Raw genomic sequence first — 5,749 nt, 5'->3', positions numbered from 1 at the left:
GGGGCATATCACTTGAGCCCAGGAGTTCGAGACCAGCCTGGGCATCAGTTGAAACCCTATCTGTACCTAAAAATACAAAAATTAGCCAAGCATGGTAGCCCAAATCTCAGCTACTTGGGAGGCCGAGGTGGAAGGATTGCTTGAGCCCGGGAGGCAGAGGTTGCAGTGAGCCAAATCCTGCCACTGTACTCCAGCCTGGGTGACAAAGCCAGACCCTATTTCAAAAAAAAAAAGCTGGCACAGAAAGAGAAGACACCTGGATCCTAGACCTGACTGACGGCCTCAAAGGACCCTGTCAGGAGCTGGTCACTTCTCAAAGAACCTCAGTCTTCTGTGAAGCAAGAGTTCTAACCAAGAAAATCACTTGAACCCTAACATTTGATAACCCAGTGACCTTCCCGCTTAGAACCTGGCTTGTTTGTTTCAAAGGCAGCAGTAAATGTTACCATGTCATCTTTCTACCGACATTGACAACACCATTCCCTGCTCCCTGCCTCAGCAGGATTTACACCTTTCCAGTGGGCTGCAGGAAAAGTTAAGAGTCTAGCACTTCTCGAATTTACTGTGCTTACAAATCACCTGGGAGAGTTTGTTAAATGTGGATTCTGATTCAGTGAGTTTGGGGTGGGATCCGGGATTCTGCATTTCTAAAAAGCTCCCAGGTGCTACTGATGTAGCTATTCTGAAACCTGACTCTTTTTTTTTTTTTTTTTTTTTTTGAGACAGAGTCTCACTGTATTGTCCAGGCTGGAGTGCAGTGGCATGATCTCAGCTCACTGAAACCTCCGCCTCTCCTGTTCAAGCGATTCTCCTGCCTCAGGCCCTCAAGTAGCTAGGATTACAGGTTTGCATCACCACACCTGGCTAGTTTTTGTATTTTTAGTAGAGACAGGGTTTCACCATATTGGCCAGGCTGGTCTTGAGCTCCTGACCTCAAGAAATCTGCTCGCCTCGGCCTCCCAAAGTGCTGGGATTACAGACATGAGCCACCATGCCCAGTCTGAAACCCAACTTTGAAGGCAAGAGTCTACCCTAAATTCCCCAAACGGCTAAGCCCTCTGTCCTCTTTGGGAATTCCTAAATTGTTATCTGCGTGACTGATGCTGTCTCATCATTCAGGCCTCAGCTCAAATGATCCTTCTCAGAGAAATCTTCCTTGGCTACCCTCCCTAAATTGACTCACTCTCATCTAGTCCCTCTCTTACATATTTCCATATGCAATTATTGGTTTTTTCCATAGCATTTATCTCAATCTGAAAGTACCTTATTTATCGTGTGTGTTTATTGGCTCCTTCCACTATAATGTAAGCTCCTTGAAGTATGCTGTGTTTACCCCCTCTCTCCTGCCCCTCTAATAGTATCTGGTTCACAGTATGGACTCAATAAATGTTTCACATTAGTGAATTTGCACAGAAGAAGCTATTATAAGGAGCCTTCAAACTGAGTGTCCCTGATACTAAAGACTTGTTCTTCAAAGGTATACCAAATATTTCTACACAGTATGCCCCATTTCACAGAAAGAGATTGCAGGTTTGATCATTTTCTCATGCACTGTGAGTAAGTTTGCAAGCCAGGAAAGATACCTTACTAAGCGGTGGTGGGGTTTTGTATCTCTGAACTATCTCTCCATTGACTTATATCTTCCCAACTGATTTACACAGATTCTATATAATACCTAAAAATATAACAAGAATAAATCCCATTTTACAGAGAGTTCCTGGTAATGCCAAAGCAAAGAAAAAACAAAAGTAACACAATTAAAAGAGCATAAATTTCTCTGGAAGCCCACGCTGTGTAACATGTCTACTTTGATAACAGAAACACTGGAACAAACGTGTCCCAGCGTTCCTTCACAGCAGTGGACATTGTATTGCTTTTGTGATAGAAATAGTGCCCTCATCATGCTTTGAGAGCTTCCACTCTCAGCTCCTTGCTTGATGCGAAGCCAGCTCTACCACAGCCCCAATTCCATGGCCTCAGCATGGAATGCAGACCTGACTCTCCTGATGTATCCTATCCGCGGGCAACAGTGACTACTTCCATACCACTCTGCTGGAACTAGGGTCTTGCTTGACTGGAGTATTTGTCTCCGTTAAATGGAATCTGGAAGGATATGCCTGTCAGCCATCTTGTCACCATAAAGAAAGAACCTTTAGAATGGAACTGAAACAGTGGAAAGTAAACAGAGATGATTTTCTTAGTTGAACTAGTTGAACTGCTGAATCCAGCAATGTAGACTTTTCAATCCTATAGGCCAATAAAGCCTGGCACAGTGGAGGTTTCTGTCACTTGCATCCAGAAGAGTTGTAATTGCCACACCACCCATGAGCTGATGATCCCTGGCCAATTCCCTGACAAATGTCTATTGAGAGTTTACTGTGTGCCAGGCATTAGTCATGGTCCTGGGGTTATAAGTGAAGAAGAGGTTACTGTCTAAGAAACTCACAGTCAATTGAAGGCAGACAAACCAAGAAGAAATCAAATGTGTAGGTGCCTTTAAAGAGGCCAGTGCAGGGTGTTGTGGGGAACAGAGGGGAGTATTTCTCCTAGTTAAAGGATGAAAGTTTAGGAAAAACATCCAAGAGGATGAGACAGATAAGCTGGGTCTTGGAAAACAATCAGGCAGATAAAGAACGGTGGGGTAGTACAGGAGACTAGGGTGTGTGCGCGCAAATAATAGAATGACTTTTCTAGAAAAGGGAAGAGCAAATTCAAAGACATGGAGGTATCAGAAACACAACACACATAAGAAACTGGGCGGGAGATGAAGCTGAGGGCGGGGTGTGGAAGCCAAGTCATGAATGGCCTGGTACACAGCCCTAGTAAGGGGTGTGGCCCTTATTCTGAAAAGCAAAGAGGAAATCTCAAAAGGTGTAAAGAAATAGAACAACAATGAGAGCAGATTTTCATCTTATAATAGAAAGATCACCTTACCACCATATGCCCAGGCTGGATTTAAGTTGGGGGTGAGGATGGAAGGGAATAGGGAAATCTCTAAGAGAAACTTGGCTCCAGGCAGAAAGTTTTGCAGTCTAGAGCTGAATTTTTATTTCTTGGGGGCAGAGGGAATCTTACCTCCTTGATGTCAAGCCCAATGTTACCCAATATATATGAACCTTATGTATGCTTTGGAATTTTCCAGTAGTCACATTTAGAAAGTTAAAAAAGAAGCAGGTGAAATTTATTAATGGGGTATTTTTAAATTCTATCTATTGTGCTAAGTCTTCAAAATAATCCAGTGTGTATTTACACTTACAGTACTTTTCAATTCAGTCTAGCCACATTTCAAGTGCTCAAAAGCCATGTGTGACTGACGGCTGGTGTACTAGACAGCAAAGGTGAGGTTGATTGCTTCTGACACAGAGCCTCTATCTAGGAATTTCTTCCAAACCTCAATATGTTTCTACAGCCAAAATTCCTGCACCATACCTCTTCACTTGCATTATCTCATTTATTCATCACAACAACCCTAGGCTGGCACTATTATCCTCCTTTTACAAGTAACAAGTAATCTCTTTTACAGAGATTAAGTAATTTGCTCCAAGTCACATAGCTACTGATTGGCACCGCTTATCATTCAAGAGACAAAAACTAAGGGAAAGTTGCCAAATCCAAGTTAAAATAGTGTTTGAATACAATTTCCCTCATTAGGGCTCTCTCACCTCCTCCTCCTTCCCTCTGTACTTGGAACTATGAACCTATTTAGTCAGCCTAGCTACAGAGCAGGTGCTCAGTAGAGAGTTGATTAAGCAACCAATTCCTTGTTGAGAATACGTTTCAGGAATTCTACAGGTGCAAACTAAGCAGAGAAATGGCTTAAGGTTATATGCTGTATTGCAGGTAAATGCACAGTAAATGGCATTTATCATTATGATTATTACCAGGTCAGATACTATTAACATTTTAGGGACCTTGCTGCATATTCATTGCAAGCAGCCTTCCAAAACAAGTTGTGCTGATTTATAATTTACATCCCTGTCGTCAGGGTATCAGAGTGACTAACCTCTCTAAGTTCTACTTGTATGAAACAGAAGGAGTTTAGAAGTGGTCAGAACTGGCCGGGCACGGTGGCTCACACCTGTAATACCAGCACTTTTGGAGGACCAGGCAAGCAGATCACAAGGTCAAGAGATCAAGACCATCCTGGCTAACACGGTGAAACCCCGTCTCTACTAAAAATACAAAAAATTAGCCAGGCGTGGTGGCAGGCGCCTATAGTCGCAGCTACTCTGGAGGCTGGGGCAGGAGAATTGCTTGAACCCAGGAGGCGGAGGTTGCAGTGAGCCGAGATCACACCACTCCAGCCTAGGCTACAGAGCAAGACTCTGTCTCAAAAAAAAAAAAAAAAAAAAAAAAAGAAGAGTTCAGAGCTAAGTTTGGATCATGGATGCTCAAATTCTTTGTCTGTAAAGGAATCACTCCCACCCAACAGCCACATTATAACAAATATAACCCTGAGCACATTGCCTGGCACAATGCAAGTTGCTCTATACACTTTACACACCTCCTCCACTTCCTCTTTGAGATACAATAAGATAAAAGGAAGTCTAAGGAGCAGATCTGATTATGCAGATAATTGTTAATTGACAAATGCAGGGAAACATGCACATTGCCAAAACTGTAATAGAGAATTTTCAACAAAAAGTGCATATTGTCATGTACCAACTTCCTCAATAGATGTAGCAGCCACCCAGTCTCCTGCCCCCAGAGGCTCCCAGCCTTTAATTAATAAATACCAGATGTACTGTTTATTGATAGAACAATTTATTTCATTTCTGAAACCCTTGCTTTTCTCCATAATGACCTTCCCAGCAAAAGGTTTGCTTGAAGGCTGCATGGGACCAAATTAAGCTTCTAAAGTCATTATGTTTCCAGTGGTAGAAGGGTGAGGGACGCTAGGTTGATAGGGGGAAGGAATCACAAATGCCTCAGGACTAAGGGACCACCCTGGCCCCAAACAAAGTTATTGCCATATTTTTTAGCCTGGAGTCAGGGGATTTAATTTTAGGGGCATGAAAGGGTCCAGAGATTCTCTCCCAATAACTGCAAAATAAAACCAGAATCACTTTTCAGGGTGGCGTTATTTTGATTTGGTTAGGTTTCGTTTGGTATTGACTTTATATGCACGTTCCAGTTTGGAAAAAATGGGGGCCGGGCGCGGTGGCTCAAGCCTGTAATCCCAGCACTTTGGGAGGCCGAGACGGGCGGATCACGAGGTCAGGAGATCGAGACCATCCTGGCTAACACGGTGAAACCCCGTCTCTACTAAAAAATACAAAAAACTAGCCGGGCGAGGTGGCGGGTGCCTGTAGTCCCAGATATTCCGGAGGCTGAGGCGGGAGAATGGCTAAACCCGGGAGGCGGAGCTTGCAGTGAGCTGAGATCCGGCCACTGCACTCCAGCCTGGGCAACAGAGCGAGACTCCGTCTCAAAAAAAAAAAAAAAGAAAATGGGGACTGTTTTTCTGCCTCCAGAAAGATTTATGGGCGAGCTCAAGTACTGCACATTTCCTCCTATCGCTTTTCTCTTTATGCCCAACCTTGTCCAGTTTATTCAGCTGCTCTCATAATTATCCCCAATTATTTATAATGGTAGGTTTCTGAAGCTGGAGTTAGAGAAACACCATGTTTTTGAGCCCCAAATGCTGTTTAATGGAAATGGACTCCCACAACTTACGTGAGGCCTAAGCTCAGGTTTTCTTGGGCAGAACTTCTTTTTTTTTTTTTTTTTTTTTTTTGAGACAGAGTCT

This window comes from Colobus angolensis, unplaced genomic scaffold, assembly GCF_000951035.1.
Source record: "Colobus angolensis palliatus isolate OR3802 unplaced genomic scaffold, Cang.pa_1.0 Scaffold522, whole genome shotgun sequence".
In the NCBI taxonomy this organism is placed as follows: Eukaryota; Metazoa; Chordata; class Mammalia; order Primates; family Cercopithecidae; genus Colobus; species Colobus angolensis.
Note: the sequence above shows the minus strand (reverse complement) of the source record.